Source organism: Pagrus pagrus (genome assembly GCF_965226575.1).
Source record: "Pagrus pagrus genome assembly, chromosome: 10".
In the NCBI taxonomy this organism is placed as follows: Eukaryota; Metazoa; Chordata; class Actinopteri; order Spariformes; family Sparidae; genus Pagrus; species Pagrus pagrus.
In genome coordinates this window covers 29,555,457-29,568,750 of record NC_140194.1, presented here as the reverse complement: position 1 = coordinate 29,568,750, position 13,294 = coordinate 29,555,457, and the positions used below count along the sequence as shown (strand labels likewise).

Below are 13,294 nucleotides of genomic sequence, written 5' to 3'. Positions count from 1 at the left end.
TTCACGGCCAGTGAGCTACGATGATTAATTAGCATGTTGTGCTAAAGGACAGTGTGTTAGATGCCCAGGAGTAACTTGGCAGTCGTACGACTTACTGTTTGTTGGTATACACACAGCTAACGCTACAGCTAACTACGTGTAGCATTAGCTGCTGGCATGAGAGACCAGACCTGAGAGTACCAAAACGTTATCTGCAGTAAAGCAATCATGCAGTAGCTCATTAGCATTAAAGGGAAAGGCACTCAAACCGGCCGCTTAGAGCAGGGCTGTGAAACTGGTGTGTAAACAGCGCTGCTGTGCTCAATCCTTCGGTTTTTTCGAAGCATGTTACTAACATTCCATTTAGACACCAAGGACCCATGTCAACAAGCAGAAATGAGCATAATATGTCACCTTTAAAGGGGAACTTTAATTTACTCACTTCAGACAGACGGTGAACATAAACAGATAAATACTGATGTGAGGGGACTTTCCACATGTTTTAAGATAGATGAGTAGTTTGGCTCTAAGGATGCCGATGTCGGTCTGCCAATTGTTCATTCCACCACTTGGGTCCACACTGAGATATCTCAACAAACTGTGGTTGGATTGTCAGTAAATTTTGTACATTCGTGTTCTCCAGAGGATTCATCTTTCCTGTATTTGGTGAAGCCCTGACTCTTCACCTCGAGCCAACAAGTGAAATATCTCAACATCTCCATGATTCTGAAAAATATTGTACAGACATTGATGGTTCCCAGAGGATGGATCCTAATGACTTAAGTGATCCTTGTGTGTGAAGAGGAACGTATGTCTGGGGAAAACTGCACGGAGGGAAGCAAATCTGTGTGGCACAACAAGCCCCCTCCACAGACTGAGCCCCTCCCCCTTCAAAACAATGTAAGCATGGCGAAGCGGCCGCCCACGGCTCTGTCTAGCTAGCGGACACAACTAAACAGCTAGTAGCTGCTGTCAGCTTGTTGTGTGTAGCGGCAAGCTACGAACGGTCGCTACTTTTAAATTAAAAGCCCCCCGCTAAGAACCCAGTTCTAAAATCCAATGGGGTGCAATGTAGAGCTCTTATTTTGAAGACAAATTCGTTGTCACTGTTCACTGCCCAACTTCGTGCTTCACGTCACGTCACATGTTTACGCCTACCCCAGTGGCGGCCAAGTGGCGACTTTTGGAAAAGGAGGAATATTACGCCTCCCTTTTAGAAAGACAAGGCGGCAGATTGCCGCCCTTACCTTTGAGCAAATGTGCCACCTTTTCTATCTAAAAAGGGCTTCTGATAGGTGGGAAACTTGAAGAGAGAGTAGCTCACAATGACTAACTAGTCCTACAGCTTAAATAACTTGTTTAAGTTGCTTTTGAAGAAGTTTAAAATGTTTGGTGGTTGTTTTATGACAAGTCAACTAAAGTTTCATTACTTGCTGCTTGTTTTTGATGGTACAGTATTGAAGAAATGTGTTGTTTGTCACCTCAATAAATTTAAGTTATTTCTATTTAATTTGTGTACATTTTAGTCATTTACATTAAAACACACTGTTTTTGGTTGTAAAATAAGAGTAAAAGGTAAAAAAACGGGATTCCCAAAAATGAAAACGGAAAAAATGGAATTCCCAAAAATTAAAACGGAAAAAACGGAATTTGGGAAAAAATTTAACGGAATTTGGGAAAAAATAAAACGAATTTTATAGGGCCCTACTAGCCATACGGGCTACAGCTGCAGGTAGGCTGCCTCAGATCATCACTTTACTTCAAAATAATCATATTTACAGATACATATATAACCAATATATCCTGTTCTTTCCTTTTTCCCCAGGAATTCACCAAACTAATGGTCCAGGAGGAGGGGAAAATGAAAGAGGAGGAGGAGATTGAGAAGAAAAGGGAGGAAGAGAGAAAAAAGATGGACAATGACGAGAAGGAGATTAAGGAGGAGGGTAAGAGTGGAGAGAGAGAAATAAAACATACAAAGAGGGGGAGCAAAGGAAGAGCGAGAGGAAGGAATTACTGAAATGTTCAGTAGCAAGGAAGAACCTGAGACAGAGAGAAAGATTAAAAGAAAGAGGAGGGGAAGGAGTAAGGTTGAGGTAGATTAGAGGTAGATGAAGTAAGGGATGGATGGATGGATGGATGGATGGATAGAGAAAGTATTTCAGCAGCCAGATGGGGTTCCTGATGAGAGGTGAGCCATATGGGGATGATTCAGCACAGCAGCCTGGCAACCTCTGGTTTAACCCCCTTTACACACACACATACACACACACACACACACACACATATGCCCATACGCACACATACTTACTGCTCTATACACGTTAAACACGCAGGGAGGTTGAAATCACTAATTTGCTTATGAATTCCTATTAACTGAAGTACACCCTCAAAACAGAACACATCACACTCTCGTGTCGTCACACAAGTGAACACTCATACACACTCAGACACTCACTCACTCAGATACACACGCGCTTATGCAAAAGCAATAATCATAGTGGGTTGTTCTAGCACTTTGGCTGATGATTTTTAAACATTTGTGTGTGTGTGTGTGTGTGTGTGTGTGTGTGTGTGTGTGTGTGTGTGTGTGTGTGTGTGCGTGTGTGTGTGTGTATACAGTATTTGTGGCTGTGTGTACACAGTATTGATTTTTCAGTAAAACACATGCCAAAACTGCTGCAGGATGCACCATGTGACTGTGCACAAGCCAATAAGTGCGCTGAGTGAATTTGATTGGCCCTGAGCATCTGATGTGTGTTTGCCCTTACTGTGTCCCCTGTGGTGGCACACTCTCTATGTGTGTGTACTAGTGTGTGTGTGTGTGTGTGTGTGTGTTTTATAAAGGCACATATGGTGTGAGTACAAAGTGCCATTTCATTACTGGCTGTAGACATTAATCTGATTTAGCGTAGTCGTCGTTATCCCTAACCTGACTCATACTGTGTCATTGCTGCCTCCTCCCTATGATGATGTTAAGATGTTGAAGAGGGGGATGTTGATGAAAATAAAGTCTCTGCAGTTCTTTAAACTACAGTAAAGAGAATAAAGTCGACACTAATTAGTCTCTACCCGTTATGTAACTGTCTGAACCATAAAATCATGCACATACACAGTGTGTGACAGAGTTCAACATCCTCACTGACAGTTTTTGCCTGTTAAGAAGACATCACAGACTTCTAAAGTCTCTAAAAAAAAGTGATTTTACTGCAGAACTCAGAAACAGTACTTTACTTCATTCCTAGCATAGAAAAATTCAACCAAAGACACTGTTCTCCACTGTTTTCACCTTTCATCTTAAGGCTCTCAGTGCTTAAACTCAGGCCCAGGCTTCATAATGCCTCTGTAGCTAACTGCCTATGATCTTCACTCTGAATTTCATGCAGCCATCTGAACCAACGGGCATACTGTTTTGTTTTTTTGTGTTTCTTTTTTTCAACATTTCTCTATCACAAACCCACAATCTAATCTGGGTTGTTGAGTGCATTGGCATCTTACAGCTTCTTCACACCTAAACTAGGTCTTGAACAGCATGTATGATTATGCACAGTTATGAATATTCAGAGAAGATTTTTTTCTGCGGGCTGGTCTGTAGACAGCAGTGTGTGGGGAGGTCAGAACTATACGGGTTGACTTTGATTAAGCCAGGGGAAATAATTACCTTCCTCATCGAAAGCAATTGTTCTGTTTAAACAGCAATGCAACCTCGGTCCAGCAAACAGACATAATGAGGAAAACAAGCTGCCATGTGGAAATGGATTCACTTAATTGCTGCTGATTGCAGGACTTTGATTTTAACCTCAAATGAAATGCATTGAAACGTAATATAATTTTTTAATGATTCGACTGACATTTAAGCTCAATATAATTTCTGGATATTACCGTTTATCTGCCATCCAAACATGTTGTGGCCTGAATTACCCCGGTTTTGAAGGCGCTTAGATTTTGCTGCTATTTACATGCACTGAGTGTGCAGGATAATACACAAAATCCTGGCAGAGGTCAAATTTGGGATAAGCTGTTTATATGCATCTTCATATTCCCATCACAGAGAGAGAATATTTCAAACATCACCATGGAAACAGAAGAGACATATTGAAATAAACATGAGCTTATCTAATGAAAAAAGTAAAGTAATTTTAGGCTAATATCACCACACTGCAGCTGTTATATCATCATATTCAGATGGGTCTTTTGAGCTGAAATATGGTGTTCACGCCCTGTCCCAATCCAATAATTCATTATTGTTGTTTTGTTCTTATTATATTAGCTATGATCATAACCTTACCCAACACATACTTTGTTTGATATAGCCATAATCTATGGGACAAATACAACAGTGCTGGCCCATCCTTCAATACCAGCACGGAGGTGCTCTTGAGCAAGGCTTTTAATCCACAACTGCTCCAGAGTTGCACTGGGAAGCTTCCAGGTGTGAATGTGTGTAACTGTGTGAGTGTGATCAGGGCACTCCTGTCTAAACAGAGAGGTTGGCTCTAGAGCCGGACCGATACCGATATTAGGGATTAAACATTCCGATATCAATATATCGGCCAATTTACACACATCATGCAATGATACCTCAGATCAAACGTCACATATCTTTGTGCCTCCTTCACAAAGATATATGGAGGCAGGATCTTATCCACCATTACTGATATATCTGTGATAGGACTAATATATCTGTGAGGCTCTAGTTGGCTCTAAGCGAACATCTTTAAATTTCATTAGAAATTTTTCAGAGCCGTTTAATATTAACATTCTGTCGGGGGATAGGTTTGTGTTAAATTATGTTGATAATGACTGAATTTTGATTTTGGGGTGAATTTACTTTTTAAGCCAACAGTTTATCTAGACTACATGTTTAAACTGAAAGTGAGCACACCAAAAATGTCAATAATAATCCAACAGGAAAAATGCAACAATTTTTCCACAAGAGTTTATATTATTTTATATATTATATATATTATTTTACATTATTTTTATATTATAAAAACGGTTGTGATGTTGATAGTTTGTAGGTGACAGGAAAGAAGCATCGGCCTACCATGTCAACAACAGCTGCTTCCAAGCCCAACCATCCACCTCAACCATCAGCATTTGTCAAACCACCAATTATGCCAGCCCATAAACTGCTACACATTTTTCAGTTTGCCTTTGTTTTCTCTTCTTGAGTAGTTTGGTTTCCTACTGTGTTGGTTAAAATTTGCCTCATCGTCCAACCTTTTGTGTTTCTTGACCTGCCTGACGTATTTTTTAGTGATGTCTCCCTGTTCTCTCCCTGTTATTCAGCAAATAACTTAGTGAGTGCCTAGTTATTACAGTTAGGAACAATGACAAATACTACAGACCCAGGTTCTCTTTCTCTGAAACCAATGCAGCCGCAGTGAATGAAGCTCACTCCTGAATAGCATACTGAGAAAGGAGAAAGAAATGTAGCTGTTACACACACGCAACTGTGAGTTCAAGGCCACATGACACATCACGCACACTGATGGAAAGACACTTGGACAGACGGGTGCACACAGTGAAGGAGTAAAGGAGGGAGGTGAGCAGCTGCACTGATACATGGTGAGTTGAAGGAGAGGAGGCCAAGCAACTATAAATCCTTCTCGCTCCCAGTCAACCCTTAAGAAGCGAGGGCTGATTAAATTTTCATTCTGTCTCTCGCTTTCCTTCCCTCTCCCCCTTCTTTTTCTTTCAGATGCTACAGCAGAAACAAATCCCTGCTGCCTGTCTGTTGGCCTGTTTGGAGGCTGAAACAACCTCCTGCGGGAATGAGGAACTCTTCAATGTCTAGCTAAAAAAAAAGCCTCATCTGAAAAGGATTCATCTGAACAAATTGATTTTTCTCACAGTCATCACATGCTGGATTGAATTTCCTGTGTCCTGGAAGATTTTCTAAAGCGGCAGATTTTGAATTGAATAGCAGAACGACTTGAGACTAGGCTCAAATGAATGATACAAACACACCTTGAAGACAGGATGGCAGAGTGAGTAGCGTTGCAAAAACACAGAAGCTTTTGAAGGCGCACTCCACAATCAGTCTGATTTTATACAGTAAAAGCTTCACAAGTACAGCAGGGACTTCAGACAGAAGCAATGTATCTCGTTTTCATTTAATTTTATTTCAGGGACAGACGAAAAATTATATTTTTTCAGGGTCCGCTGGCTGAAGGCAAAAGTGTGGAAAAAAACTCTCAAGGAGTCTCAAATTCTGCTTTTATAGGCTTCGACTAAGGCCACATTGTATGAAAAGCAACATCCAGACTCTGAAGGGCGAAAAAGGACTGAGTCTTTCTTCATCTCTTACCTATTTTATGTGACTAAAATCTGCAGTTTTCATTTCTTTGAATAGATATGGCAATGAGAGGACTGATGATGACAACAGTGCTAATGATGGTGATGATGACACTGGTGTGGAGTGATGGAATTAAGTCAGGAAGTCAGCTTCTTTTACTCCATTTTCTGTTTTTGTCTCATGTTGTCAGTCTTTTCCACATTTGGCATTTGTCTCTTCACTTCCTATTTAACCAATCAGGATATGAAACTCTTACGGCGCTGTCATTCAGGCTTCGCACGTCCACCCCGACTCCTCCAAAAGGACATTTCCAATTCCAGGGTTGACACTTCATCTCTCAAGTTGTTATTACCAGGGACAGTGTGTGCTCTCTATCATTCTCCATCTATTATCTGTTGCCTGTACAGGTGGGTTCACCACCTCATGAAAATCATTTCAGGATGGGGTCATGCCTAAACCTTTTCATGTCAATTCAATCACGCACCTAGACAAAACTCCTAAAAGCAAAAAATCTCCACCAGCACTGAACAATTCTCTCAACTTGCTGGTACAAAATTGATTTTCTGACCTGATTTTTATGAAACTGACTTCTGACTTGAAGATTTATGAATAATGTCCAAATGTCCATTAGTTTCTTTTCACCTGGATCTAAAAACCTGCAGCCACCTCAATCTTGTAATTATTAGTCCATCTCGAACAATCCTTTTCTCTTATACATGTCAGCATTTTGTAATATCATGAACATGTCAGTTTATATGATAATTTATAATGTGTTAAATCAATAATATTAGCAATCAATACAGGACAAACATGATCAATCAATCTCTGCATGGGAAGATTGAACATATAGCACACTGAGCTATACACACAAAACAAAGTTCATTTTAAGTAAAATTTTACGTACTTAAATTTTAATTACCAAAAAAAGGAATGTAAATATATCGTCTTTTAAAATCTATGTATCTTTGAATTTGTTAATTCAGATTCAGATTAACTGAAAACAATAGAAAATTCTCCAATTACTCAACCATAAAAAATAATTAGACAATTTCAAAAGATGTGTTGTTCAAAAGGCACTGCAGACTCTGCAGGTGTTGTGAATTTTACTGGATGATTGGACCTCTGTTCATGAGGTGACCACACATTGTGTAGCCTACTTATTGGTCTTTATCACAGCAGACATTTGGACTCGTCACAGTAGGAAAATCACAGGTGTTACTCTGCACCACGTGATGAAAGTGTTACCGAGAGTCAGCATGAACAACACTAGGACCGTGTTCTACACTAGAACACTAGTTTTCATGGCACGTTCATTACTTTGTGCCAACAATCCCATAATGCCAATCCGGTCTATTTTATGGACGTCCTTTTATTGTAAAGTGAGTGGTGCATGAGTGAACAAGGGAGGAATTTTGCACACAGCCATAATGTAAATATATCCATATATAAATGGTTTTCACAAGATTGCAATAATATGCAGGAGGTGTTAAAAGCTGTCATACAGCTGTTAATTTAGTCTCGAAAGGATTATCAAAAAGAAACAAAACAAAAAAACCTTTGCCATCACTGTTTACCTTTTCTGTAGCACATAAGCAACCTGAAAGGTCTGGGTATCTCAAAACCTCTGCAAATAAACGTTAAACTAAAGTTATGTAAGAAATTATATTTTCTTTGCGCCAACGTGTGTGTGTGTGTGTGTGTGTGTGTGTGTGTGTGTGTGTCAGTGCCTAATTGGTGTGAACTGACCCTCTAAGAAATATCAATTTTACTCTTTTTCCTTGTTACACACACTGCAGAGGTTCACTGGTCAACAAACAGAGCAATGGAAATGCAGCACCTGTCTAACATGACACAACATCTGGAGGGAAACATGAAGCATGCACACACGCAGATGTCTCTAGTTTACTAAAAAACCTGCACACTTCTACATGTAGAAGTCCATGCTGTGAACTCTCTCTGGACACACTTTACAAACTGCATCGCCTGACTCCACATTGTGTACTGTGTGCACACATGAATGAGTTTTGAACATGAGAAGTGTTCTCATGTATAGACGCCTTTGTACATCAAAGTGCTTCTCGCATGAGACTGTCGGAAAATAATTAACCTTCCAAAAACACACCAGCGAGGAAACACGCAACCTCTTGCAGCCCCCACAGATTAGAAAAATACAAAGTGTGGCTAATTGGGATTATAAAAATCAATTTATCCAAAAGAGCTTCTGCCTACCCGTATGATTTGTAACAGGGCCCTGCCATGCATAATGTATTAAATGTACAAGCTGGGGAAATATGATCTGCATATGAAACCTCTCTCTCCCCCCTCTGACTTCCAGTCTCTCTCCATATTCCTCACTCAAACACACACACACACACGTTCCAGAAATTATTTGCTCCACAATGCAGCAGAGAGGAGATGTCTGTTACACTGATGAAAGTGAGTGCTTTGAGTTGAGAGTGTGTGTGTGTGTGTGTGTGTGTGTGTGTGTGTGTGTGTGTGTGTGTATGGGCGCGCGCATTTCATGCAGTTATGTGTGTGAAAGAGGGTAAAAGGCTGAGGTGCATAACACCTCAGATAAGGACTCTCTGTTAGACATTCAGCCTGGCTCACTTGGTCACAAGCACAAAAACAAGTCGTAACTAGAGCAGAGTCCTATCATCAGAGTTTATCTTCCTTGTATAATAAAGCTGCTTCTCTGTGTTTCTGCCTGGCAACAGTGGGAGAAATGACTGTCACCTGCAGTGACGAAGACCTCTGAGGTACAGATGTGTCATGAACGAGAACATAAGACTGACAACACTATGAGAAAATAGGAGTGTTTGGCAAAAAAAGTATCAAGCATCTTATTCTAAAACATTTTTCTTATTCAGCATCATTAACATTTATAATTTAATTAAGTTTCTACTGCATTCTGATGAATGCCTTCAAAATACTCTCACAGTTCTGCCTTGTATGTTTGCAGTAGAATGTAATAGGCAAAACTTCCATCCGATTTCTATTTCCTTGTTGGTTTGAAAAGCTCCAGCAGTGTATAATCAGAGCGGCACAAAGAAGTACAGAGTAGAGATCAGCCAAGCGGAGCGATGCAAAAAGAGCCACTGCTGCTTTAATGCCGAGAACATGTGCAGGGATGATGCAGTGCTCGCGCCCCCCGCCTCTGGGACCACATGCAGGGTCTTTGGCCTTGGATCAATTCCAACTGCAATCCTCCTCTTAGATGCACTGCTACACCTCTGATCACCTGAGCTCTTTCAGACATGGGAAACAATGGAGCAGTATGATGAGGAAAAGAAGGACAGCTGGGGTCTGAGTTTGAGTAGCTGGCATAAATTAAAGCTGCAACATGAAACTTTTATCCTTGAGGCAGTAACTATTGATCGTGCTGTTCTCCTCCCTCTCTTGTCAGGTTTCTGCTCCAACTCTTGTCACTCATCTTGATGAAATGTCTGCCAACATCTAGCATGAGGCTGAGGTAATGATACTGAGTGTGTGGAAACATTTAGCCTCGGTCTCCTCCTGTTTGCTTTCTTGATTCACATGTGGAAAGACATAGGATACAAATGACAAAGATACAAAATATTTGCTTACAAAGGGCTTTCAGGTGTTTATTGAATGAAATAGAGATTGTGGCCATGGTTTAAATGTGATACTTAATAAAAATATAAGACTTCTCATCTATAGGGACACACAATATGGATTTTTTTCAGCTGATACCAATAATGGATAATTATCTGCTTCTCATGGCGATACCGATAACCAGTAATATTTTAAAAAGAAGGGCCTAACTTTTAGTTTTTGCACACCTGAGGGTAAGAAAGGCTAAGTTGTAGTGAGCAGAAATTGATGATTTTATTCCACAGCTCTTTGTTGTGTTAAAACTTGGAGATTTTTCCCTTCTTTTTCCAAGGGTTAAGAACCCTTGCAGAACATGTATTACAAATTGCAGTCGTTGTCTTCCTCTGATACTATAAATAACATCTGCCCATTGTATCGAAATGTGTAGATGCTGCACTTATTAAGTAAATAAAAGCAATTTGGCTTCATTGGCTCTATTAATGGGCTAGAATTTAACCAGTACCAATTTCGCCGACAATATAAATTCTCAATATAAGGTAGATAATGTATCGGTCTGATATAGATCCGTGTCGTCAATTATTTTCGTTATTGATTAATCTGTCAATTATTTTCTCTCTTTTCTCTTTATTTAGTGTGAAAACTTCTTGTTCTTCTGAATAATGATCAGAACCGTACTTAACTCTTATGATTACATCTCTATGAAACTGATATTTATAGCGTATCCACAGAAAAACTTGAAGTCCCTTAAAATTGTACATCAGGAGACATCCACTCCACTACAATCCTGATTCTTTAAGGTATGAAGGATGGTTTTGTGTCTATGGTACACAAAAATGTATAACAGAATAAAAAATAGGAGAGTGAGGATCCTATGTACGGATCCTGAGTGTTGCCATTATAGCCTGGAAAACATCTCTTAGCTTTTACCAAACTAACCACAGCACTGTGCTTTATTTTCCAATTTTCAGTGACATATCCTTCTTAATACATTTAAGAGACAAGGTTTGACACAAGTGAAATTGAGCAGAAGTGAACTGTGGCTTCAGGGAACTTTGTGGAATGAATATCGGAAATGTTATTTACTTCATTGCTGAGGAGGACAGAACGGAGTGTGCTGCCATTCATTCAATTTGTCAGGGTTTCTAAACCGATGAACTGAGCGATGGTGTGTGAGTGAGAATCCTTATGAAGCAAAGTAGCTGACATCAAATAAAGCTGGTTGTAGCACAGCAAGCGTTCTCATCTGTCAACCGTCATCAAAGTTTCCACATCTGACAGTCTCCATGCATTAAGCACGAGCTCTGCACTTAAGTGCTCCATGAACCTTCGGGAAATCACCACACTTATGAGTCAAAACTACTGAAAACTGACATATGCAGAAGAATACACAGTAAAGTCATTTTCCTGTCACATTTAATAAAGCTCCGCCAAGATAAATATTTACAGATTATATTGTTTTAATCATTCAATGCAACCCCAGATTGGGTATGAGTCGTTGTTACAACATTTTTGTTTCCAAATCAGCTTTAAACACCCTGATCTCACTGTTGACTGTGTGTGTGTGTGTGTGTGTGTGTGTGTGTGTGTGTGTGTGTGTGTGTGTGTGTGTGATTGAATGGATGTGGTACAGCAGCATGCTCAAAGACCACCTCAGTGCCAATCTTTTCTTTGAGCTGAAATAGTATCGACCATGCAATCACATTTAAATTCACCCTCAGAGCGTGTCTGAATGTGACTGATTACCGGCTCTCTTTCTTTCTTTCCATCTCTCTTGTATATGCAGGTAACACAACAGCTAACAGTCACGTTTCTCACATTGCTTTTCTTTTGACCAGATGCATCACAAGAAACTTTGGGGTCTGTGTACAGACACTAAACTTTTAATCAGGTTTGTGAGAGTGCAGACTCTAAAGAGCTCTGATCCTCGGCCAACTCCTTCACTCTCAGAATCCACAGGAAACAGACAGGAGCCAGGCTACACCATACACAAACAGCACAATCGACCATTTTCATTGTTGACAGCAGATAAATTATTATAAGCAGAAGATTAAGCAATGTCGCCAGCTATTCAATACCTCACTGTCCCTTACTCAGCCAGTAAGCGAATTGCACCGTCCTTCCCAATATCATGAAAATCAAGTGAGGTAGGCGTTTGGTTTTAAACATCTTAAACTGAATTGCAGTTACAGCATCAGAGCAGTCACTGTGTTTTTTTGATGAAACACATAAGACGTGTCATCGCTTCAGGTTTCTCCAAACTCAAACAGATATTTAAGGCTGGAAGTCAAACTGAAATACTTTTCTGCTACTGACTGAAATGTGTCCGTACATTAATAGGTGCAGAAAATGTATACTTTAACTGGCAAGTGCCAAAAGATGCCATGGAGTTGGAGGGCTTGTCAGTTGCCAAAACACTGCAGGTGGCGGTTTAAAATACCAAAAATAATCACTTAGTCAATCATATAATCTTCCCTCTCGATTGGAAGGAAAAGAGGTACAATTGCAGGACACAGTAATCTAATAGGAATGTTCAAAGGTACATACACAAATGACTAGCCAATGCTTTGCCTTGCTGGATGCTATTGCATTGCATTGTGGCAAAGCTCTGAGTCAGGTTAAACTTTATATTTTGCTATTTTAAGCTCACTACAATAAATGAGGGGGGGGGGGGGGGGTACATTTTCACCAAGAGCTGTTTGTTTGAACACAGCCTTTTGTGAAAAGCCATTTTGAGCTGCAACATTTAATCGATTTGTCGTTTATGTTAAATTAATCGCCAACTATTTTGATAATTGGCTTGAGTAATTTTCAGATTCCAGCTTCTTAAATGTGAATATTTTCTGATTTTCTGCCAGCAAACTAAAAGACTTCATTTTGTGCTTTTTTGTAAAAACCTGTATTTTTCAACATTTTATAGACAGATATAAACAGATTAATCGACAATGAAAATAATAATTTAGTTCAGCCCTAAAGCCATTCATAGACTTAAATCATAATTTTAGACTGTATTTTACTCAGGCACAGTTTTTATATTGGAGAACTTTTGCTTCTTGTTAATCAAGAGTAGTTTGTAAAGAAAGTTAAAATGAAGTAACGAAAAAAGTTTTGTCAACCAGATGAAAAATTTTGATATCATATTGGCAATACCAAACATTTGTGAATAATACCCAGACTTATTTGTTTTAGTTTTACCATTACTTGCATGATCTTTTGGTTTGATGTATGTCTTTATAATTCAGCAACTGTAACATTAGATTTTTCAGATATTTATAAAAAAGCTGCCCTCCTGTAATTCCTTGAATTACAGATTTATGGGAGGAAATGTATGAAAAGAAAAGATGATCTCCCATCCTGCGACATGCTCTTGTTAATTTTTAACAAATTAGTTACTGGCTGCCAATTGTTGTTATCTTCCTATAGTCCCCAGAGCCATCTGGA

At 39.5% G+C, this 13,294-nt stretch overlaps 1 protein-coding gene across 6 annotated transcripts in view; it reads right to left on the bottom strand.

The window, feature by feature from the left end:
- The window catches only part of kiaa1549la (KIAA1549-like a), a 114,196-nt gene that overhangs the window by 95,968 nt on the left and 4,934 nt on the right, over window positions 1-13,294 (bottom strand). The window lies entirely within an intron of this gene.